Consider the following 26,839-nt stretch of genomic DNA (forward strand, 5'->3'; position numbering starts at 1 on the left):
ATTTCGTATACTTTTCATATTATGTGTATTTTATACAATTCTGCACCATTAAATTACTCATAATCAACAATTTTGTTCTCTCTAATTTCACATAATTGAAAAACAAGTAATTGAATTATCAAAGTGGTATGGAACAGCCTATAGATTGTCCTGTTTACAGGAATGTTTACTAAAGTAAGGATTGTCGTTTGATAAAATTTGATCATCTACATATGTATGTACCTGCGAACCGTTAAACCAATCCATTCCGCTCGTGACATTTATAACACATAGACACGAGGCTAAACATTTTCTAAAGCCTGTTCAAACGATTCGAAATTCTACTCTATCAATTATATTAATGTTTGCTTTTTTTACATTAACTTCTAGTATTGAAAACAGCTTTCCTTTTAGAATTTTATCACTATTCTTGTATTAACTATATTTCTCTGACATCGTGGAATTTTCATTACTCACGCCTTCCAATTATCATAATTTCGGATATTCATGTTCCAACGATAATTCCAGTTGTGCCAGGGAATTTTCCTGATACATATTACATATTCGTGATAATATTACAGCATCAGATAATGACTAAGTACTTGTGTTTGTTAAATATAACTCGCTTATAATCTATCAAGCGACTATTAATCTTCCACGAACGAAGATAGATGAACTATAAGAAAGTGACGCATAAACCAGATATTTCTTCTCCGCCTGCAACCCACGAGGACGAAATCGATTCTATTACGCGTCCTGTCTTTTCACCTCAATTATTGTCCGTTTGTTTGCTATTTTTACGATCATTCCGATCGTTTGTTCAAAGTAACAAATTTACTAGAAGCGTATAATTATTTTCATACCTTTTAAATATTTGTGCATGATAATTTATCATGCACAATGTAGTAAGTACTACAATGTCATGTGAAAAGATTTTATTGTCCTTCTTCTATCGATAATTTATTGAAACCTAATCGTTGATTTTCTTACGTACATATCTGTGTCGTAAATATCGCCATTTACTTACGTCGCGTGTTAACATCGCAGCCACAATCGCGTTTTATTGACAACGGCATTCAGCTGTTGAGCTTCCATTCGTCAACAGGGTACAGTCTTATCGAGCTCACCTTCTTCTTACATATGTACGACCATATCATCTAAATTATTTACATCCCCTACGTGACTTATCGATCCGGTGGTTAAACGTTTTCTACTGGCTCTTTTGAACGACACTGGCTACAATACATGTGTTGTTTACAATTACTTTTCGATTTACCCTTATTTCTCTTCCAAGCGATATAGAAATGGAGCATCATAGTGGTGATTACTCTTGAACTTCCTTATTAGCCTGTCAACGTTTGAAAATATTATTTTTTAATTAAGTCTTCGTGTGTTTTCATAGCCTTTAATTTCGATTCCAGACAGTGGAATAATTAAGTTATTCCTTGTGTGAGTAATGTGCTTTTTTATACATATATTACCTATAATAACTAATTGGGTTATTGCCAAGGATTTGCAAAGCTTTTTCACCACAGTTATCTTTAATTCAACTAATAAATGTTTATCTCAATGGGAAGTGAATCGATGCGTTTTTATTAATTATTGGAAGTCTACCAACGTATGCGTCAATGCGTGTACACATCGTTTTTATCAAACTCCTATCACAACGGATACTATTATTCCAAACTCAGTTTTCGGAACAACTTCGTTATTTCTGGACCTAACCTAATATGTACCTTGGAATCAATTTAGTTAATTCTCTATCCACCCACAAAACGTCCTCGAAACAGTTAAGGAAAATATTCGACAAACTTTTTTTTGTCAAAAATTGAATACTGGGAACCGGTCATGTGTGGTAAGAAAGAAGAGAGTTCAAACGAATCCGTACGATCCACGGGAGAATGGTCTGGACGGGCAGAGCGACGTTCTCCGTACACTTCTAACGAGCACGGTCCGTGTACAGCGGCGGCAGACTTACGTTCACCTCGGCAACGAAACCGTAAATCGATAACAGCCGTCCTAGGCACCAGTTACATAATATCGAGCCGAGGCACGGGCACAGTATCCATTAATTAATTGGCATTATGCGCAAGATAGCGTACCATCTCCCTTCATCTCGCTGCTTCCTTTCTACGGCTTTTTCCCTTCCCCTTCACGGTTACCCCCACTCCACATGCTTCGACTCCCACGCGACTTCATCCGTGCTCTTCCTCGTTCCCCCACTATTGCCCCTGTCTCTCTCCCCACCACCGGCCCCTTTTATTCCCCTACCCTTTCGAACGTCTCTGTGCCCGCTCTCTCGCGCGTCGAACCACTCTCTCTCTCCCTTCCCTGACGTCCATTAGAATATTAATGCGAATTGATGCACACGTGTCATTACCGTAATGAGTTGGTTGGTGCTGTCCATGGGTGTACAAAGTGTCGTCTGAAAAGCAATCACGAAATTGCGGGTGTCTCTTCGTACCATTCCTCCCTGTCCCTTCCGCCCAGCCACCCCCTTGTCCTCCATCTCTTGGTGCTCGTCCTCCTCCACCTCCTCCGTTCTCTTGTAACGGCACTCTACTGCTGTCCTCTCGTGCTCCACCGTTTCTCTTTCCTTGCTTGCTTCCCTGAGAATTTAAGTACCCGTGGCTCAACTACGTGGCTGCGACACACATGGGGCCCAATGTTCGACTATCGAATGGTAAGGCAGGGCATTCCAAGTACCTGTGGTACCTAGTCTCTGTGCCTGTGAACGATACTTCGCTTCCTCCCATTGATATCGATGGACGAGCTCTGCTTCGGTTTGGAAGTAAATAGGACTTTTGCCAGGGAATTATCGTACAGAGGTTACGTTTGGGTTAGCTGGATCGATGGATTGACGTGAATAGGTTTAGGTGCGAAAGGGATATTCGCCTATTCTGGACAATTTATTGTTTTAATCCTACCGATTCGATTGTGTTCGACTTACGAAAGATAGATGGGTTTTTTTTAGAGTTGTTAAGGTTTCGTTGTGGTTCAAGCGTGCGGATGTTTCGGAACAGCTGATGAAAAGAAGCCGGCACGGGTCCCAATGGGATCGTAACTCCCTAATTATGTCTCGTTTACTTTCTTGTTTAATTACAGACACGTGCTGCTTCCTTATTATTATATTTCGTAGCGTGTAATCTTCTCGCCACAATCGAATACCTCATGCACACACAAATTGCATTCGTGATAATTATATAGAATCAATTAACGCGAAACTATACGGTATCAAAAAAACCTAACCAACCGTTATCTTTCATCGTTTCAACACTTCCATCGCAAAATATCGTCGAAAAAAGTAAACGTAAAGATATTACTCGTGCATCCTATCGACTCAAGCGTTCACGAAGAAACATTCAATCGTGTCTACAGACAGTGGACTACAGATCGTATCGCGTCTCATAAAGAAGATTTTCCAACTAGGGAAGAAGCAAAGGGGCTGATCGAAAAATCGAAAATCGCGGCGACTAAGTCGACGTGCCAGCCGAGTTGAGTATAGGGATCTCGGCGAAACGAGCTGTAAAGCGATCGTTAGAGAGTACGGGCCATGGTATATACGATCGTATCGGTAGCTAATGGACGTACAATTAACGTGCCGCGCATCTGCGATTGGATCTCCGTCAAACGGCGATAAATTAAGTTAATTAGCTCGTTACACGTATCACCCGGTGGCTCTGGCCACGGTTTGACGAATGTGACGCTCGTTAATCGTCCGACCGGGACTCGTTCGCTTAGTTTCCTTCGATTCGACCCTGTTCCCGCCTTTCGTCAGCCCCGAGATTCTACACTTTTTCAACGATCCCTGTTTTTCATCGTGATCGACTTCTCTGATCAAGTCTTGTCCTTCAATTGGTTCGACTTCATTTGCCTTTGGCTACGGTGAGTAATGTTAACACGCGAGAAATTGAAATGTCGCGAAAGATTAAATGTAGAACAGTTTATTTGCGCTTAATGTAATTTGCAACTCTTGTTAATATTGTACGATTTTTATTTTTGTATAGTTTCCAAAGTATTCTCTGCTTTCTGTTGCCTTGGATCGATGGTAATGGAATAATCTTTGTGGCTGGTATAATTTTCTTCCGAAGGATTAACTTTTATTGAATATTGAAGGTTAGATCAGTTCTGAGACACAGAGATATTATATGCTTATTATATTCTGCTTTATTATATAGATTATATATATATATATATATATATATATATATATATATATATATATATATATATATATATATTATATTGTATTATTATTCTGCTTCACTCATAAAAATTTAGTTATCGCATAAAAGTAAGAAACTTTTTTCATTTAACTGCGCGCTTTATTACTATAAAACAAAATGTTCAATTTCATTCTTGTGGAAAGATTATTGCAGTTCTTGTGGCTTGTAGCTTGTTATTTAACGTGTATTTTCAGAGAACTTTCGGAATGTTCGATTGCATTTTATGGATGGATATAATCATTGTGAATAAATATCTTGTATTATCAATGATGTTATCAATAGATATGAGTTTATCATACTATATATTTCTGTTGCTTAATCTATCAATGTAGTGAAACGTACGTATATGTAATGTATAAACAAACGATAAGTACGTCCAAGCTTTGGCAAGGTTGCAAAAGTAAGAGATTCGATAGCTTGTAAAATATTTAATTTCGATTATAAAGGATATAATATGAAGCGATCGAAACAAAGAAAACCTGAAGAAAATACAGAAGCAATATCAATTCTTAGGTGAAGCTTATTGAATTCCGATGCATCGTAAAGTTTCATCAAAGTCACTGAATTTGATTTCACCAGGCCTCGTGTGAATAATACCAAGCATATTATTATCAAAGTTACAGACAGCAATAGCAGCGATCCACGCACAAAAGAACGCATACGACAGGCCAGCTATTCCGTTGGTCGATCAATAAATGCTACCAGTATAAACCCTATTTAATATTTCCTTTTATTCGCTCACACAGCCATAATATGGACAATAATAATATGTTGGATATCAGCGGTAATAATCAACCGCGTGACAAAGCGTTTACGCGTTCCAATAAGCGCGTGTTCTAATGCTTCTTCTGGTTCAACACGATCGCCTGGTTTACTAAGAAGTGATCGCCGTCTCTTTCTTTACCAAGTCGTACTATTGTTAAACATTGTAGCGTCGGACAGAAATTTCATAGTTCACTTTAATTTCTAGACATTTTTAAAATGCAATGAGAAAGATATACATCCGTAAACGAACATGGATATTCCTAAAAATCTTCGAAAAAAAAAACGATCCTAAAATAGAACGATTTTGTACAGCGTAAAATTTGATTCTTCTTATAATGTACCTATTGTCCTTTAAAAAAGCCACTTATCATGTTTTCCTTCTGTAGTCTATGCTTGAAAGAAATATTATATTAATAAGTGATCACCCAACGTAAAAAACATAGAAGATACTGGAGAAATGAAGAAAATAATTTAACCAGCTAATGAAATGTAAAAGGGAAGAAAATACAGGGAACGGAAAGAAAGACTCATCGAATAGCATGTGTGCCTGGTTCGTATCACGCGCTTTTCCTCGTGGAGAAGCTTTTTTCTCTCTCTGCCTTCCCCTGTCTCCGCTGGCCAGTGCTCGGTCGATTGTACAAGCTGTAGGAGAAACGGAGCCCTTTCCATCCCCCTGTGCGGCCCGCTCAACTTGGAAATTGTTCTCGGCCCCCGCTCGATTCTGCCCGGTCCTTGTCGGCACTCAAACTAATAAGCTCTCCGGATTAATTAAAATTTTGTCCGATGTTGCTGGCCGCGCGCGCGGCCAAACCATGAGCTTTCGACGTATAAACAGGAACGCGGACCTCTTGTTCCCTGGTTCCTTCCTTTTTTCTCCTTTCGTTTTTCCCTCCATCTTCTGTTTTCTCTTTCCCCTTCTTCCTTTCTTTTTTCTTTCTTCTTCTTTTTTTTTTATAATTCGTCGATTCCAACTAATTACGACACGCACACGTACACAGCGGGTCACGTAGCTCGTTATACCAGCGTGGTTGTATCACGAACTCGACGTTTCGATGGCTGCTTCTCGCGAGCCTCTCTCTTCCTCTCTCCGTTCACCGCCACGCAGTCTTCGGACGTTTTTCTCTCTCTACCAGAATCCCCCTCTCTTACTCTCTTCTCAGGTCGTCGTTTTTTCTTTTCTCCTCGTTTCTTTTTGCGAATATTCCTTCCTCCTTGCCCGATCTGACTCTCTCGTCGTTAATTGCCGTTCGAGCACTAATTACTCATTAACGACGGAGAAAGAATCGTAAGAATCGGGGATTTACGGATACACTCTGGATAATTTCATAGGCGAGCACACAACGAACGAACGTATCCTTGCATGTGTATGTGTACGCGTGTGTGTGCCCGCGCGCGTGCTCGAGAGAGCCCCGTTATCGAGGTGAAAGGATCTTTTATTTAGTAATAGAAGTTCGAAGTGGAATGGGTTTAAAGATAAACATCGTTACGTGCTCTCGTGGCTGCGGCGGATAATTATTAACCATTAAGTAGCCTGGCGTAAGGTCGTACTGTTTTCCAGACCCTGGTGCTTTATGCTCTTCGTTTCGCGAGATATAGTTTAATATGTTGCGAATCTATTCTCTACGGTACCGTCTTTTTTTTCGTCTCTTCTAGCCAGCGAAACGAGATGAGTCTGTGAGAGGGATAAAGAAGTTTACGAGTGATTCGGATGATAAGCTGTAATTAGAAACCATCGTGGTTTAGGCGAATCAGGGTAACTTGAAATATTCCTGAGGATACAGTAACGAGATATCTGAATTTTTTCTCGGCCATCAGAATTTGCTTTGTTCTCTTTAAAAGTTTCTTCTGCGAGTATAAACGAGTATCTTAAGAAAGTAGATTAGAAGGAAAAAGTGAAGAAGTATCTGTAGACATACGCTGATGGTCAAATGAAAGTTGACGATTAATGGACTATAAATATTAAGAACTTGCGTATTAAACATTTTCTACGATGTTGTTAACAGTCATTCGTTCCACGGTATATATATTGTTTAAAACAATTATGAATGATTTTATCACGATAATTAAGAGTACAGAAGCGAAGAAATGTCCTATTGGCTTGATAGATTACCATATTATTTGTACGATGATGTTATAAAGATTGGTTTTAAGACAGTCGTTAGATATTAAAATTAATATGATGTGGGAAATGACCCTTTAATTATTTTCAGCAACGTATTATATCTATTTATTACTGCTGTCAGATATAATTCCATTTTATAAAATTACAGTGTACGCTCGGTTTGTTTATCTTCTAATCTTTCTTTCGTCCATCACCATAGTATAACGATATAAAAATAACATTACGTATTTTCCCTTGCCACCTGTATCCAGCTATAAATTCACACGAGCGACGACAAATTGCCACGATTGACTCTGCTTCCACCCAAACGTAACTATGCGATCGTCATCGAAGCTACTCACCCTACGAAGACGTGTCCCCTGTCCCCTTCTCAATTTTCTACGGACCCTCGAATAACGCTTCAATCCAGTATAATATCGCAGCTGTCGTTGCTAATGCGTTATTATTTCCTGTTTCATAAACGAACGCCGTACAATGTTCAAATGCACTGCCGACGTGCATGCGTGTTGACCGTTTCCCTTGTTCCGCGAGCTTCTTTCTTCTATTTTTCCAATTCTTTCTAACTTATTTGTTAATGTTAATGTTATTAACACTTTGACTGCCACGTTGGTCGTATATGACCGGCCACGGTTTCTCCTGTGACGCCACGGTGGTCATCGGTGACAGGAGCGCTTGAACTTACAATTGTAAAAATTGAATGAAAATTGACAGTTAGGGCATTTTGAATATAACCGATAAATAGAAGATACTTTGAAATAAAAAGTGCCCCATTGAACAATTATACATTTTTATTAGAACATCAATAAAAAAAAAAAAAAAAATGAGAACAAATCTTGCATCAAACGGAGCACTGTGTTTGCATCCATATCTTTGAAGGGTAATCTACGAATATTAATATAAACACACCTTAGAAAATAATCGTAAATGCTGCTTTATAATCATAAAATTGAAGTTTGAAGTGTGAACATACCTTGTTATTATATATAGAATGAGCAAATACTGTTTACTAATATCTTCTACACGTTTCAACAATATATTCTGGACGTTTTGCTTACGACGAAATTTCGAATGTGAATGATTTATTGAAATAAACGAAGCCTTGTTATAATATGTCGCTATCAACTGTTACCAAGGCACCACAGTGGTCACCCGTGACCACCAATAAGATAAACGGTCCATTGGGGAAGAATATTATCTTACATTATCAATTTATTATTATTTTGCAATTATATGCACTGAATAATAAAAATACTTCCTTGGCGTCCTGAGCGAAACATGTGATTTTGGCGTGGCAGTCAAAGTGTTAATCAATAAATATTATGCAACTTAGATTCGATTGTCTCGTTGTATCCAATAAATTAATCGCAGAATTGAGATTTCTCGTGTAAGTTCAGACCTTGTATACATTTGAAAGTGTATGATAACTCCAAGAGATTTAAAACTGAGCTTGTCCATGAGTGTTTCTGTTAAAATTGGTCTGCACCAAATACCAAGGCCATTTAACCTGGCAGTCCACATTTTGGAAATGCGAAAACAATCGGTCAGACTTGAATAACCGCGTTCACGCCACGAGCATATTTGCACGACAAATATTCGAACTTCATACGCTCGAACCGCGTGCCTCGAATGAGAATTAGTAGCGAGAATAGCCTAATAACACGTATTTGCATATTTATCCACCAAAATTCAAAGAAATTCCAAATACGCAATCTGTTTGAGATAGATGTCAGTTCAAAATATTTAATGAAACATTTGTTATCTAGCTTTGATAAGGGAAAATATAAATTTTTTCTTTCGTGTGTGTTCATTGCTATAAATTCAGATTAAGAAAAAATGTGACTTACAATTAACCCACTTTCGCTCTCAATGCCAAGCCACGACTAACTTTGATGCAAACCAGGCGTGCGGAGCTTTCAATACGATTGCAACGGTAGATTGTTTGTGAGTAGAAATTTTTTTACTGAACTAATATATTTTTTATCGTGTGTTTTTATTGCGTTTTTATTGTATTTATGTTCATTTATAGCTATAAGCTGTACTAATCGTAAAAGAATGAAAGAATCCATTTTCTTTTCAAATTGAGTCAAAATATGTAACGAAATCAATTGTTGTACTGAATTTAGTTGTTTAGCCAGCGAATTACTCGCAACTAATCCGTGAAATAAACAGTCTTTCACTCAGAATTTTTAATCTGCAAAAGAATTGTTCTTTCTTCTTTTTTCTATATCTTCATTCACAAATATCGGTACTTTCGAGCCTTCGAACATGATCACCGAATTTAGTCGCCTAATTTCTGCTCTTCCATCGACCGAGTTATTTTATGTGTAATACTTCTTTGTAAACGTAATTGACGCACATACGTGTTTACGCGAGTCCTCGCTTTGCACGCGTTCACGCGCAAACCGCAGCCGCGTAAGCTGAGAACCGACAAATGTTGGAAGCCATGAGCGATTCAGGAGTAACGTCATGCTGGATTGCATCTGCTGAAAAGAGTTTTATTATTCTCGCGGAGGCAGATGCGTGGCGGAGGGAGAAGGGAATCTGTTAGAAAAAGAGAGGAAAAGCAGGAGAAAGGGGAGTATGGAATTGTATTAAGCGACGCAGGAGAGAGGGAGAAGGGGGGGGGTGAAACGGAAGGATGAAAAGGGGGAGAATGCAGGAAAAGAGAAACATTGGTTAGAAGGGGTGGTTGTGGAAAAGGAAGAAGCGCTTGGCTCTTTAAGGACTTCGGCCCTTTGTCGTCGCCGGGCAAATTAATTCGATGAAGGCACGTTAAGGATCCTGTCCTCATCGTCATACCACCACAGTGCCAGCCAGCCGACTCCTTTCTTTCTTCCCCTTTTTTCTTTTCTCGCCGGGGGTGATCGCGTGAGTTCACTCGCGAGCGAACGTCGTTAGAGGGATTTACAATTAGCGTGTCATTGCACGACGATGCAATTAGGATGTTGCCGGCTGAATCGTTATAATTGGGGATTGTAGTAGTTAGTCTCGATTGTACTTGCGTAAGGTGACCTGGCTGACTTAGTCGTTTTGGGGGGAAAAGGGGATCAAAAGTAATTGACTCGATGTTATGAGTAGATGTGACACGATGACATTGGACTTTCCATATAGTATGGATACTTTATTCGTCTTCTTCTTCGTACAATATCGATGAGAAATGTTATTCAAAATTATCCCCTTGTTTTATTTATAATATCGCGTTAGCCTCCTCGTTTACGATTCAACAAAGTATTTTTTATTTATACTAAAGTTCTCGTTTCAGTTCTTCAATAAGAATTAACAAAGGCAACTTGGGAGAAACGTTGAAATTTCTTCCATCGTTTCCAGAAATGGTGAATTTACCAAATTGCGAAGCTTTCGATCGAAACGGGGGGTGATTCTACGTGGGTTGCGGCGAAGAAATTAAATTGCGTTCACGGAGCAGACCGTGATAAATCTGAAAAGATATGTGTTTGACAGATATTGGTCGTCTTACTCTCAGTATGTCCTCGTTTTCACAAACAGACCTAGCCTGTCTCACTATTGCCGGTTTCTTCTCTGTTTCTCCTCTCGCACCCGCTGTTCTTCAATCCCCTATCCCAGTTTCTTTCCGTAAAATTACCATACCTCCCAGTAACAGCTGCCACAGTCATCCTCAGCATCTGATAAACTAATACTAGTGACACATGCTATAGTTCGGGGGTGTACAATCTCTCTTTAAGGTTCCTTTCTTTCTGAGATTTTTCCTGGCAAAGTGTCACAGTTTTGTAGAGAACTTGTGTAGAGGATGGTTGACCGTGAGATTTACTAGATGTTATTGCTCGTTGTCGTAACCGTCGAATATATTTAAAATACTAAATTATTATACGGACTATATTCGCTGAGACGCTCGTACACAGTATAAATTGCAAAGTAAAATTGCTAATTAATACTCAGTAAATGCTCGCTAGATAATCGTCTATAACTCGGTAGATAGCTCGTCGATACGGAAAGATACTCGTGGATACTGATAGATACCAAACTCTTTTCGATTGCGTCAGTTTATTTATTGCGGGGGAGAGTCGGAAAATTCGAATTCGTCTTTGTTCGACAGTTGCACGTAGCGGCGACATTGTTTTGCTCGGAGTTTCGTGCGTCAAGGTGGTGTCAATGTCTCGAGGTAAAACAACAACGTGATTTGAATTGTCCTCTAACTCATGTGTCGCTGTAGTTTAATATTTCGGAGCATTTGGAGCCGAAGTTTCAGAATGGTTTTTGGTTTTGCACATGGTTAGGGTTGCATGTACTGTTTCAGGGGTTCTTCGGTTATAAATCGAAATTTATGGACGGATTTTCCGGAGAGTTCGCGTTTGCCACGCCATCATTAGGTTTGTAAATTACACACGTTGAAGTACCGTTTCCGGTCTACGAACTGTGACGCACTTTATTGCCGTTGGTTGCCGTTCTCAACCTTTTGTCACTGTATCTCGTTTGAACCTTTTTCTTTTTCTAGTCGCCAATTGCCAAGGTCATCGAAACTGGCAGAACGAAGGGACGGTTAATTCCCAAGGTTGGAATTTTTATTCTACCACAGTTTCTTTACATTTGCTTGTAAGGCTACCTGTCTTGATTCAAGTTCTACCATTTAGACGGTCTGTTGCAATAAAAAGATAGTTTCATTTTCCAGTAATTTGAGCAAACTAACAAATACGAATGAGAATCGTTTATTTAATTAAATTGTAATTAAATTACTTTTCGAAACTATGCTATAAACTCCTAACCAACTAATGTTCGCGATAGTGAACTTTTGTACTTTCAAACGTGGAATCTGTATTTTCGCTTGGTAAAATTGTAAAATTATAGAAAGAAACCCACAGCTTGTTACTTATCGATTCGGTAATGTTCTTAGTTTGGTATCGTGAAATTTCATCTTACGTGAATTTTGTCTTAATATTATCATCCTGTGTGAATACCATTTGCGAACAATAATTTTTCTAATCTTCATCTATCCAACAGCGAATAAGAATAAGACGCTTGATTCGAATCTATTAACACTATCAATTTCTTACTTTAAAGAATATATGCTACGGCGAACTTATAGCCGTGGTAACTTTGAAGTGTTGGATTCAAGATTTGCAATCTAAAGTTGAACGTTCAAATTGAAAACTTACGAATTTGCATACGTAAAATTGTACCATACGAGAACACCATAACAAAATTCGCCCAAGTCCAGACATTCTTTCATTTCTCTGCTGTATGCTATTCCCTACACATTTTTACCGAAACACTTATCACGGTGACCTGAAAGACTGGAACTACACTGGTGGGTGGCGAACCGTCCGTTTCCCGGAAACGTAACAGAAGCCTCGTATTTCATCCGTGTGGAGGAGGGTGGTCGTTGGAAATTTCGCCGAATTACGCAGTGAAACGCGGCTCGAGCCAATAACCGAATCATAATCCCTTAGTTTTACACGGAAACGCGGCGCGCGGGGACAGACCGGTTTCGGTGGGGTGGAACGGGTCGCGGAGCGGGGAACTTTACTGCGCAAATTAAGGCGAAGTGGCAGTCAGTAATTTTATGTGCCCATCTCAGCCACTGATATTGAATTTCCTTAGTCGCTTAATCCAAATCCTCGAACGGGAACGGGGCGAAGAGAGTGTGTTAAGAGAAAGAGAGGGAAAGAGACAGAGCGAGGAAGGGTGGGCGCTGAAAGGGGTGGAAAGATGCGGGGGGAAGGGTGAGAAACCCTTCGTAGCCGGCGGCGGCAGCGATCTCGCGAAATTGAAATCATTACTTTACGGGCGCACCGGCAAAATTGGCTACACACCCGGTGGATCACGATAGAATTTCTAAAAAGCGAGTAACCCTTGATCGTTTCTAATCAGTTGCCTGTAAAACCTGCTGGTCGACTGCTGATGGATGGATTGGCCCTCACGACGATCTATCTTTTCGTATTGATCGCATCTCCGAATAGAATGACAGCGTATACAGTCGAAACGTTTTGAGGCCGATTGGCTTATGAATTTTTTCTAGGCTTCAAAAATGAGATTGCTTGGTGCAGGATTAGTTAATCGGAGATATTGTATTTTGGTTTTGAATGACAGTACGATGATTGAAGGCAGTACGATCTTTATGCGCCTTTATCAATAATTTCTATGTCTCTATTTGGCCGAGTCAGAAACAAAAAAAAAGGGGGGGTGAGAACAAAAACTCATCATAATACAATTAGTTGAACTTCTCAAAAATCATTTCTCCGTTTATACATTGATCGTTTGTCTTCAGTAATAGAGTTACCAAGATTTTCTACAATTTCTTACGATTACTAAAGATACGTCGGTACTTCCTTCATAAAATCAATGTTACATGTGATAGAGATTGGAACACGTTCTAATTTATATCCATTGTTACTCGATCGATCGATACGGTACTAAACTAGAGATTGATTTTAAGGCAATCGCTAAAAAAAGGGATGTATAGAATCAGTGAGTAGATGTAATTAAAATTTCAATCATCTCTACATACTACATTTAATCATACGTTATAAATCCGTAATTATGAATCCAAGCAATATGGACAACTCCATCAAACACGCTTTCTAATAAGTTTCAGTCTTTGTAAAGTCACAACCCATTTACCCAAGGAACAAAGACAGCGACCCCCCCGATTGAAGTCAGAACCGGTGATTTTCCGGGTGGATTCTTCGGAACACGATCTGGAAGCCCCATTCCGGGGAGACATGGAGCGGGACACGGGCCGTGTACGCGGAAACCGCAGCGCGTGAAACGCGATTCCATCGGTGGGCCAAGTAAGCCGACATTTCGATAATCAGCGGCCACGTGTTGCGCCGCGCGCGTTGACTTGCTATAATTACTTTGGGTGAACCGTTAGCGTTCGCCGGCCGGCGCCGATGCAAACGTGGAACACAACGGCCTCTCGCGCACACACACGCCGCGGGATAATTTATCGCGAACCGATGCACGTTCCCGCGAATATTATCCCGTCGCTGGGAACGAGAAGAGAGTAGAAAGGAAGAAGAAGAAGAGAGGATCCTTGTTCCTGATGCGCGTGATCGTTGTTCAAACGAAACGAAACGGTTCAAGTTGGAGAAAGAAAGGCAGAAACGAGAAGAGGATGAGGATGAGAAGAGAATGGAGAGAGGGAGAGAGTTAGTGGACGAGAGGGTGAAGAAGGACAGAGGGTAAACGTTGTTGCAGTTTGCCGGCGGGTGCATGAGGCAATTACAAAATTGCAAAAATTAACCATAAAACCTGGTCGGCATGCTGCGCGCTACCATAAAACTAGCCGGCCGGCCGGCCAATCGGCGCATATTTTTGGCGTTTACGACCAATCACGTGGCCGCTGAGAACGCTCGGTACTTGTCTGCCCTTTTCCTTTCGCAGCAGCCACAGTTGCCCCTCTTTACAACGCGAATATTCCTCGCGCGGGAAAGAAAATTGCACGGCGATTTTGCGATGCTCCGCCGATCGAAACGCCGTAAAACGACTGCCCCCGTGCCAACCATTCCTCCAGTTTAGTTTTTCTATCTCGTGTTTCGCTTCTTTGTAGGTGGTTCACGGAGTAGACTGAAACGAGTTTAGAGACCTCTTTGAGTGTTTTTAGAAGTTCTTTCGTTTTTTTCGAAGGAGTAATAAAGAGTTGTTTGATACTTTTAATCTACTCGCGAAACAGAAATATTACTTCCTTATGTTATGTAAATTTGATGCTGTTTGGTGGACATATTACAGGTCAATAATTCTAGTACATAATATCTTACGTATTACTCCTTTGCACATTCGAAATTTCGAAGTACGTATACATATATTTTCGTAGTGTATCTAGTGCATACATGTAGAATATATGTCATAGTATATCTTCTTCTGTCTGATATATTTACACGACAGATATCAAATCTTCCTTCTAATTTGATATGTTATTGACACTTTGTGTTTTACGGACAGTATTTCGGTGGATAAAGTATCGGTGGTTGGTACGTAGCCGGGATTATAAACTGGTCTGTACTCATTCAAGGCCATTCGCAATAATTTCGCTGTGGAACGGCCTCGATAAGAAATCTGTGATACGGTCCCCTCTAAATTGAACCGGTTCGAATTGGCCAACCCCAATTGGATCAATTCTGGGGACGCGCTCGAATTACGCATAACGTCGCTTTACGACGATCGTAAAGCCACTTCCAAAAACGTCGCCTCCACCTATATCGATTTGCTTAACCATCTTTTGCTAACCATGTTCAGTCCCATGCGAGGAGAGTACAAACAAGTAACAAATAAAATAACAAAATGGAAAATGCCGTTGGAGATTAATGCAATCCTTATTTTGTACGAAGTTTCATATTTCAGTTTCATAATATCAAATCTTTTCAGTCATACTACTTGATCATACAAAATTCAATAGACTTGCTGATCAATTGAATCAGCTAATATGTAAATGCTAGAATAATTAAGTACACGGTTTGCAAATACTTTTTGTAATTACTGTACCTACGTCACGACAGTTAAATCAAACATATCTCTCAAAAGAAACGAGCAGCGTAAACACAAGGGGCCTGCGAGGCTAATAGTGGGTCGTTGTCTAAATTGATCGGCATCCCTTAAACGCGATCGTGTACGTTCTCCAGGGCAGCGGTAAAGCGAAGCTCGGTGGGTGTGGGGAGGAAGAGAAGAAAGGAGAAAAAGAGCATCCGGACGAATTGATCCAACGTTCCGTTTGAACGCACAATACCGCAACTCGTATACAAACGTGGCGAACAACTTTTCCTCGGTCCCTCCACGGCACAATAAATTTATGCCTCCATTCAGTGCCACTACTTAACCCCCCTCCCTATTCTCAATCTCTCCCTTTTGCATCTCTGTATCGCGCACACGCGTGCAAACACGCGTTACAATAAGTCCGCGACCTGTTTAATAGAATAATTAAGGGCCCTCGTGCGGCAGCTGATGCCTCGATCGTGCGTTTCCGCGCGTGCACACGCGCGCGAACTCTCGCTAGCGGATCTGTATCGTGGACGATGTATTGTTGATTCAGGGGGTGCGTATGCTTCGCGGACAATGGGGCCACAGGGGAATTAAGCATCGATCCGAATTCTACGCGGGATTAACGCGCTAAAAAATGGTATCCAACGGTCCAACTGCAAAGATTGCCCCGACAACGTTCCTCTGGTTATATACCGGTTCATAATTGACGGTATATCGAATATTTAGAGCAGGCTAGAGACTATAGAATTCAATTCCTAATTTTTCGAAGTAGAATTTAAATTAAGAAGCTCGTATATTTATATTTATATTTGAAACTTTAAACGTTTAAATTTGGAAATATGAGAACTGAAAGATTTACGTGTAAAGATATAAAGGAATAGGAATTTTAATTGTGAAGGCATACGAAATTAGAAAATGTTCATTTGAAAATTGAGAAATTAAGTAATGTAAACGTGCAGATGTAAAAATTCGAAGATTTACATCTGATTTTGAAAATTGATTGAATGAATCGATTGAATTTTGACGATAGATTTGAATTAAGTTTTGATTTAGATTTTTCTAAATATAGTCGCAAGGTAAAGGGACAAATTAAATTTCAAATTCGCTTATCTACGGGACATGATGGAAACCAGAACGTAATATAAAGTAGACAGTATACTTTCTGGACGTTAGATTCGAGGACGAAGGATGTCGTCGATAGTCCGAGTAGTTAGGCTGCGAAACGTTCTCATCAGGGTGGGCAACGGTCCAAAAGTTGGTTAAAAGTTTTCATGGTAAATACGAGGAATTGGGACCACGTTCGTTTGCATCCTGGCCTACTGGACCGTGATAATACAATCTAAATACACGTTGTATTAACCGTGTACCGGTAGATTTATCGAATTGACCTGTCGCAAGCAGTCATCAGGCTATAAAGAAACGTGCACCCGCTACATATCTTCTAATTATTTATATAACCTAATCAAATTATAAATAAAACTATGTACATTACGATTCTTCCTTCCCTAATTCTAACTATTTGCTACAAGGTCATCTTCGATCGTCAACAGATTCAGATTATACTTATTCGCACAAAATACATTTATTCCTCTCCCAATTCTGTCTCCTTTCTACAAAATTATCTTCGATCACCAGTCGCTCTCGAAACGAAAAAGAAACGGTTTCATGGCGAAGTTGGGTCCACCAGACGGGTGACCCACTGGAGACTGTGGTAATACGGTTTAAATACGTACGATGCGTGAAGGCGTTGATATCGCGGCGGTGGTAAGGTGTAAAACCGCAGGATTCCAATGGAAACAGTTATTTGCGGTCACGAAGTGTACCGTGACGTATCCGAGCTCGCGCTTGCTCGCTCGCTCGCTGACTGGCGCGCGTGCAAACTTACTATACATGTCACCTATACCTATATAACCTCTTACGTGCATATATATATACACATATGCATATGCGCAAACACATGTACAAACGCGTGTTCTCAAACTATAGTAGACACAAATACCTGTATACGTACATACGTAAGGGACACACGTACATACATAGAGAAGCGTATCCAGACACCGCGTAACCGATGGTAGGTGTACACACCTTCCTTCCGTCCTTCCTTTCCCAGGAAGTGGAGTCAAGTGGACCCACCGCCACCGCCGGAAACTCCACTAATGACTAAACTTGCTAATTTCGACCAATTAGGCTCCCACCACCTCCCGTTTCACCGTCCTCGCTGTGTCGCTTTCGCCCTTACCGCTTCTCTCTCTCTCTCTCTCTCTCTCTCTCACTCTCTCTCTCTCACCATCTCTTTGCTTCTGTCGCTTTTCCACTCTCCGTGGCCCGGCCAACTTGCAGCTCGTCTAATGCGCGCCGCATTTACCTTGACCGATAGACGCTCGCTCCTAATTTCGTGGTACATTGCGCAGTGCGGACTGGCTGCGGATTAAATATTTTCTTATTAAACATCGTGACCAACGGTCTTTGTACTTACATTTTGTCGCGTGCTTTCTGGCCTAGCACATTGCGAGGGGTTGGCTGGACTAACGAGGGCACGATCGAACATAGACATTCGGCCGATGATCGGGTGACTGCGCTTGGTGCAAACTGCCAAGGATCGATTGGTACTCGAGTATACCTTCGAAGGATAAACTCTACTGTTTCGTTCAGGTACGATACCTTGGAATGGGTGTATTTGTTGAATTAGGATCACGCGTGGAAATTTTGTATTTACTATGAAAAGTAGGATTACATGTAGGAGTTTCACTTTTATCAGAATACGTACGAGATAGATCGGAATAAATAGAATGACGAGTTGTTTAATTTATATTTAGATATGTAGGTGATTGCGTAGTGAGGACAGTCGCTGATATTTAATACAAACTGAATGCATTTCACTGCTTTTATTTTGTTCAGTCACTTTAAAATTGTTAGTTGATTTTACAATTGTCATCACGTCACGTCATATATTGACGTACGATCTCAGTATGAATGGAAATATACCTTGTTCTAAAAATTATAACTAAGTTGTATTTCCTCAAACTTGGACCGTATTATAGTCTGTGCTATTATATCACCTCATTCATTGTTACAAGAGAAATCGCTTAAGTCTGAAGAGGGTTAGATTAAGACCAGGTAAAACAGTTCTTCTATATTATAAAGAAACATGGGTACCTTTTAAACAGCTTAAACTAACTTAAACATTCATTGGATTACTTTATGTTTTTCCTAGCGCCGGAGCCTCTTTTACAAAAGATAAAGACGAAGGTAAAATAAAGTTCCCAAAGGGCGTGCAGGTAATCACAGCAAGATTACCGAAAACTACCTTACTCTGTCGGCGTCTCTTTCCCTCTCTCTCTTTCGTAGATTATTCGGCAATTGAACGCGCGACCGGTTAAGTAGTCGAAGGATATTGAGTGTTGTGGTCGGTTTGAAGTTCGCATGGTGTGGAGTAACAAGCTGCCACCGTTGGATATTTATAGGGGCCGTCAGGGGTCGAAGCCTGTATTGTGGAATACGTGCGCGAAGGTCTCTCGCAGCTGTGCCAAACACAACAGTTTTACACTTTATCCTTAACCGTGCACGCTTCCTTCGTCGAATTCGCGACCGCGTCTCCTTTTTTTTTGCCTTTCTCGAAAGCTCGTGCTTGTGCTTGTGCTTGGTGCATATTTTCTACCACCGTCGAAAATCAATTTTCTTCGGTCGTCTCGTAAGCATATTTTGATTCTGATGAATACGTCCTCTGTTGATTTACCATGCAACCTCATTGCGATTTCGCGATTGTGAGTCGCTGTGAAATTCGGCAGATTTGTACAGTGTTGCTTAAATTCGAATAAAGTGGGTGTTTGTGTCATGATCCTTATGGAGGAGGGTGGATTTTATCTGAGGAATGTTCTCCAGTCTCTGGACAAGAAGAAGGGACGTGTTTAGTGATTATAAGGGAGAAAGATGTACTTCAAGCTTAGTTTTCCTGTATCCATTTTATTATTTGTGTCAACAGGTTTATTTGTCAATAGACACCAAGTAGAGTAGAAAAAGGCGAGAATGGTTCATTTAAATTTGGACAAAATCAGTCCATTGAAAAAGCAAACATTAATGAATTTTTAACGATACGGTGCACATGATCACTGCGATTTTTCTATACAAACTATAAAGTTACCGAATGGTATAACATCAGTATTACAAAATTACAGTGACTATTTCTTTCGCTTACGATACTCGCCTTTTACACAGAATATATAATATTATGCATGGTTGGAAAGTATTAACATAAAAACGAGATCTGTAGATCCGTAGATATAGATAATCTATAAATTAATTTAAAGTCTCGCTTCAGTCAATAACGAAAATTCGTGTGCCCTATTTAATCCTTTCACATAGAATGTGTTCCTATTATTAATAATTGATAAAATACAATGTTTCCCACAAATCATCATACTTTAATTTCAGGTAGGGGTTAAGTTCTCGAAAAATACATCTAAAAACCGTGGTAAATAAATAGTATTGCGACAACTATAGGAACATATCATAATCAGGAGATCTTGTATCATCTACCATGCCATGCAACATTGTGCCAAGTGGTCGAACCGACTGATTTATAGACATGTCCTTCGTTTCCTCTTCGTTTCTTAGGTCAAGGGTTAAGTGGGAACCTTGGGAATCGAAATAAAGAACGGCTCTTCGAAAATATTTACGAAAAATCTCTGAATGTTAAAGCAGAGGGAGAAAGGGTGAAAAAAGTACCTCATGGGGACATCGATAAGGGTCTCTCGATGGTTGGAGGTCGCGAGTGACCGTATTAAGGGGCCAGTATGGAGAACGAGAGACGGAGAGGGAATGGTGGACTGACAAGGGCGTTAATGCGCCGGAGATTTATGTCGTAACGGGCAGGATGAAATTCCATCGCGGTAGGTACGCGTACATAAGTGGCGCTGGTACCGGCTGATGTCGGCGGAGGCGCGAGAATTATGGTGGCCCGTACTGATATCCACCATAAACCCCGCCTGTGCCCCATCGACCGGTTGGGCATACTTAATTAAATACGTATTAAGGGGCTGAGTGTGTTCCAATGTACGCCCGTATCATGGGATAATATATGTTCACCTGTGAACGTGCGACATCACCAAGGGACACCACGAATTGTTTCGGAATAATCACCTTTTGCGACCTGTTACCCGATAGTTTTTTGGATCCTTGAAATTCCGAGAGAAGTTTTAGCTAGAGTGAATAATTCATTTTCTAGCCTCGTTCTTGTAATTACATTGTAGCGTTATGTGAGCTGACGGAAGCTTCAAATCGGAAGACTCATATTGTTGTACCTTGGAATATCAACATTGTTTTGGTTTACTAGGTTCAAAGGTAAACGAATACCGGACAAAAAAATTATCGCCGTTATTTGTAATCGTCAACCAAATTTACATTCGAACTAGATATAATAACAAATGATCTCTAGGGCAGTCAGTATAGCGAGTCCTTATAGCGAGTCAGACAGTCGAATAGCGGGCTATGAATCAAAGTTTAATTTGTATGGATGAAGATGTATGTAATAATTTTGATCATTCATAGGTTGATTTAAGAACAAACAAATGATAATCCGTGGAACGAGCTCTCTCTCTCTCTCTTTCTTTCTCTAGCGTCGTTTCTCAGCCCTTTGTCTTCTCCGGGCTGCGCGCAACAAAATACTCGGTACGTAAACGCTTCGAGAGAATGTCCATAATGATAGCAAAGAGTCCGTTCTTCCTGGTGCAGGTCGCGACCGGCCGTTTCGCAACGCGAAACACCAACGGGCTAACGTCCAGAGGCATTCCTGAGCAACTGGCCGACGACAATAAAATAAAACATTACTATCTCGGAATAGCACCTCCACTTGGACGTTCTCATCCGCGCGAGAAGATTTGCTTTCAGTAATAAACGTTTCGCAGAGTCGCGAGCGCCCTCACGGCCCTTTCGTGGAACGGGTGCCAGTCGCCATTTTACAATATAATCTTCACCACGATTTGTCTGCTCCGAGAAACGTGCAAGTTTACGCTTTTGACGCAAAATCTATCGTTGAAAACTATAGGCTAAAGTCGTGGATCGTTTCGAAACGATCACAAACTACGCATCATACGCTGGTAGCGTAAAGGTGGGATATCCTATAAGCGAAGAAATTCACGAGTGTAATATTAGTTGAAGATCATTTAAAAATATGCTTTTTCAATTTACATATTACTACATAATAGACGCATCTCATATTGATAGGGAAACATTCTGTATGAACACTGTACAATTGAAAGACAGCGTATCTCTGATGCTTATAGGGCATTTCTCCTTAAGAACTAGACCGGCATTCTGCACCTTTTCTGTCCTTCAGAACTTCAACGTGTAGTCTTAAAATAACCAAAGCATGTATAAAAAAAAAAAAAAAAAAAAAAGTCAGAGGTAGTAGATGACTAGCATTTCGTTCAACCTGAACTTAACAGGAATAACATAGAAAAAAAGTATCTTATAACGTATAATGCAATATAAAATTAATTATAAGAATGACCAATATTAAAAAACACTGTGGTTCTTGAACCAGAAAACACTGGGTTATAATATAATACTCCGAGATATGAACGCAATAAAAATCAGTGAATAACCGCGCTAATACAGATTAAAAATTTCGTCTAAAAAAATGTTAAAAATCCCTATTACATATATCGATACCACGATATAAACACGCAATTTATCTACGAATCGCGACAGAACGACTGAAATAAGTGAAACAAAAACCGGGCTATGAAAAATATTCACCCCGTGACCGTAGCGGAGGCAAACAAAAGAAGGCACCGTGGCCGGGCCAAAGAGGAATCGGTCGGAAGAACGGATATAATGATAACTTGGAGTCAGGTATAATGAGCATCGAGGGACAGCGCTCGAAGACATTGAAAATAATCTAATTATTAGCGGAGACGATTATAGTAATTAGATGCAGCGTCCATGGGCCGGGGCAAAGTCGGGTTCCCCGTTTGCCGCGCACAGCCCACCTATTACAGGTATACTCTGCCTATGAGAGCGGTCAAATGAAAAGGTGTACACTCCTACGGACCTCTTTTTCGAGGAACCGTGTGCCCTCGAGATAGCCTGTGTGTGCACGCGGGCAAACGTGAAACGAAAAGACGAAGAACGAAATGGAGAATGTCGAAAAAGAGAGAGAGGAAGAGGGACCACGTTCCCGGTGTGCAATTATGTAGGAATCCTGACGGCGGAAGAAAGCTTACTCGATCGCTTGGCTATGCATTGAATGCAACAACTTTGAAATGATTCGTGCCTCAAGGTGGACGCGTTGTTTCACCGCGATGGCTCGCTTTGTGCTTCCGCGGACCATTTTCTTGCGACACCGAGGTCCGCTGATTTAGATCCTTCCTTCTAGGAAATGGGATCCAATCCGTGGATCGCGATACACTTGCTCCTTTGTTTCGATTTTTCTTCGCATCTGATATAAGGACTTTGTAAGAAACGGGGAAGAACTACAGTAAGATTTATATAAATTGGTCACTATAAATGTTGTGTCCTGAACCAATTTATACGAGCCTGTTTCATTGTTTTCGTATATACGATCAATCCTTGAAGTGGCTTTACACATTACGTGACACCAAGTATAGGATCACCATTAATTTATCTACGATAATTTACAAAATCAATTTACTATCCTCCTCCGCTCCATCACCAAAATAATTAGAATAAATATTGACCTCATAAGATATTCACCGAACAACACGTTGCTTTAGTTTATAATCGTTACCCCGGTGGACGCGTTTGACGTCGATTCTGCACCCCATCTGTTTTACCAAAAGAATGTTTTTTTTGTCTCATTTTATTCAGCGTGATCGCAATGCTAGAGCCAGTGGATATTTGCATTTTTTCATGGATCTAATGGAGCCATAATAATCGTAACACGCGGATCAACTTCGGCTGCCGGTCAACCACTCACCCCCGCGAGTCTGTGCTCCCCTCGAGTAGCAGGGATTCTTTTCGTCGTCCACTACAAGCATCGGAACGGCGTCGTTATTGTATGGAACGAGGCGTCCTCGTTATCGTCGCTTATCGCTAATAAGATCGCTGGACCGCTCGTTATCGTCGTCGTCGCACTCGCCCTGTCCTCATTTTCGTACGATTGCGATCGTTAATTATCCCTATCGCAGCTGATCGTCCTCTCTCTTCTCTTGCTTCTCCTCTCTACCCTCGCCTCCTCCTTTTCCTTCTCTCTCTCCTCCACTTCGTTCGAAACGTTCGCGTCCGTCCTCCTCCCATCCACATTCTCTCTCGTCGCTGTCGTCGTTGTTGTCGTCGTTCTCCTCGTCATTATCATTCCGGTAATTATCGGTGTATTCCCTCGTTATCATCTTGTTATCGCTTGGCCGTCGTGCTTCCGCGGCTGATCGAATTTCGAGGGCTCCCTGGGTCAGGGGTCGTAAACAGACCTCTGATCCTGCATCTCGCGATTTTCGTCAAACACCGTCCCCCGAGCCAGATGTTCCAGATCGAATCTTCCTTTTTCTTCTTCTTCTTGTCAAAGAAGAGAGATATCGATCGCCATTTTGTGGAAGAGAATTTTGTCGTTTTTTTTATTTGTATTCTCCTTGTTGGATCTAAAATACATACCATTTTCTCATTCTCTTGTTAAACTTGTTTTTGGCCATAGTTACATGTTCATTTATAGAATCTTTTAATTTCAAATGTATCGTCTTATTCTTGTTTCAAATAATTTGTCATATTTATATTTAGATCTATTCAAAGCGCACTTGCATTTAGTTTAATTTTCTTAACTTGTTTTTACAATTATAGAGACTTCTGGTTAAAGGATGATCCGGTAACAGGACTTAATAAAATTAAGTGTATGATATACATTTAATTAAACTTAAAACAATATAACAAAGACGAATAAGAAGTACCAATATATATTTCTGTCGTGATGAAAGTATCCATTAATATCGCCAAAAATGTTTGCATGTTCTTAGTAATGAAAAAATGAAAAAATTTGCTACCAATCATTCTGCTTACACTGATACCTCGGCTGTTAAAAGCTAATAGTCTCGTAATATAACGGTATAATTATTCCGTGTAAAATTCAAGGTTAAACTTTAAGCTGTCGAAGCTTAATTTACCTCAAATAACCCTATCTTACTTCAATCCGTTTGAAAGGTGAGAATTTTGTATTGCATGGAAACGACTTTAGGGAGATATAATCGACAAGTTTCTATAATGTTCCTTGATAGCTAATGATCGTCGATCTATGGAATTTAATGATAGTCGTGAGAACTCGAATTTGGATTAATTGTATGATACCAACCGGTGTCGATGAGGCTTGACGTATTAATACAAAGATCGACGTTTATGCTTGTCCATTTTAATGCATCATCTGTGGAAGGAGAGAAGGAGCGACGATAGCCTGGAAACGTTTCTTACAGGGCCTCAATTAGCTCAAAATGTTTCGCTGGAATGGGAAACGGTGTACACCCTAACGTTTAGAGATGTGCCTTCGATCGGCCTGAATTCGACTAATACGCACTTGGACTTCGACTTTAAGTATAGAGGCAGCACGATCTCATCGAATCCAAATGAACATCCTGCTGTCGGCGGCCTGCTGTGTAATTTCAGTGCGCGTAGTATACGTGATTATTTGGAAGAAACGTAGAATTCGAACGAAAATCTTTCTCTCGGAATAAGAAAGAAATTTGGAGGGGCAAATTGATCGGTGTCGATCGATCTTAACTGAGAACAGAGAATAAAATGTCAAGTTGTATCGAAGCTTTATTTCACTTTCAGAGAATAAAAAACTGGGAAATATTCGAAATAGACTTGTCACGTGAAACTTTGTGACGCGTTGCTATTAATCAGCTGACAATAACATTACGTAAGCGGCGCTCGTGGTGCGTAAGTCATATCTAAATATAAGACGAGGAATCAGATTCATTAAGACATTTTGAAAGGCGGCACACAATTTCTAAAAATAATTTCGAACGTCGACGATACACAAAGTCTGAAATGCTTTGTAACGCCGATTGAGAATTCCATTTAGTCGCAGGTGTATCAACATCCAATATAAATATCATAAATTATCCATATAAGTACAGACACATAACTCGAACCGAAAAAGATTCTTCCAAGTTAAAAAATGTTATGACGTTTAAAAATAAATTCAATTACAACCTCAAGGTTTATCTCTCGAAAATAAAGACTCGATTAAGAAATCGAGATCACAGAGTCGACTTATTTTCTTCCAAAGTATCGTGTTACGCACTATTTCTGAAACGACTTGTAACGAGGAAGCCAGTCGACGAAGGTTCGTGCGTTCGATTCAACATATTGGCCGCGCTTCCTCGGCCAGTCTGGCCGTAAAGACTTCAAGCGCGACTGCCTCTGCATTGACCTTCGTTAACTGGAACGTAAGTCACCGTCTCGCCTTTATCCGGCCGAATAATCGTAGAACCTAATGAACAAACCTCGCAACTAATTGGAACAGATTGAACGTACGATCGTATTGTGCGTGCACGCGCGTTTCTTCGCAATTAATAGCGCCATGACGTTGCACCAATCTGCGTAACGATTGCATCAGTCCCATATCTCAATTATTCTTTGTCTCCCGGTCCCTTTCTTTCTTTATCTTCCCCCGATTACTTGTATTTAATTGCGATTATTACCTTGCGATTATTCCATAAAATAGGAAGGAACAAAGGTTCGCACAATAATGATTACCGTTGGAATTAACCGATACGTTTGAAAACCTATGTTAAGAATCCATGTTGTATCGATACAACGATATTGTAAATAAAGAACACGACTCAGAAAGAAAACCAATTACATAATAATATTATGAAGAAGTCTTGTACGATAATAGCGTTGCATCTTATACCGATATTTCCCGCCCCCCCCCCTTTCACGGTTCATCTTCTTCATTCAACCAGGACTAACTTAGATATTCCTATAATCCTTCGAAAAGGATAGTTGGAGGATAATTTTATCCTATTTTACGATTTTTACAGCGCCCCTTACACCATCCAATGTTCCTTAAATTGGACATCCATCTTTTGAAAACTAAATTAAAATAATTAGAAAACTTGAAATAATACAGAGACTTAATCAACACAATTTTATGTAAATTTCAAAGAAAAATGATATTATTCCGAAGAATATTGCAGCAAGATTCAACTCTCAATCAGGACACACTTGCGGTTTTGAAATGCAGTTTCATCGATCGTTTCGTCCGATATGCGCGTCTATCGACAATCGTTCACTTTGAACGCTCCTGTTGTCTAGATGGACCGATAAGCCCAACCAGTAGTTAATAATT

At 40.2% G+C, this 26,839-nt stretch overlaps 1 protein-coding gene across 13 annotated transcripts in view; it reads left to right on the forward strand.

Moving 5' to 3' along the window:
• LOC126921379 (LIM domain transcription factor LMO4.1) overlaps positions 1–26,839 on the forward strand; it is a 479,425-nt gene that overhangs the window by 361,765 nt on the left and 90,821 nt on the right. The window contains exon 1 of one of the 13 annotated variants that reach the window (XM_050732935.1): positions 18,176–18,195. The exons of 10 other annotated variants lie outside the window; for them this stretch is intronic. The gene's annotated coding sequence lies outside the window, so the exon portion shown is untranslated. 2 more of the 13 variants (XM_050732934.1, XM_050732933.1) reach the window with 2 other exon arrangements.

This window comes from Bombus affinis, chromosome 10 (genome assembly GCF_024516045.1).
Source record: "Bombus affinis isolate iyBomAffi1 chromosome 10, iyBomAffi1.2, whole genome shotgun sequence".
Classification (NCBI taxonomy): domain Eukaryota; kingdom Metazoa; phylum Arthropoda; class Insecta; order Hymenoptera; family Apidae; genus Bombus; species Bombus affinis.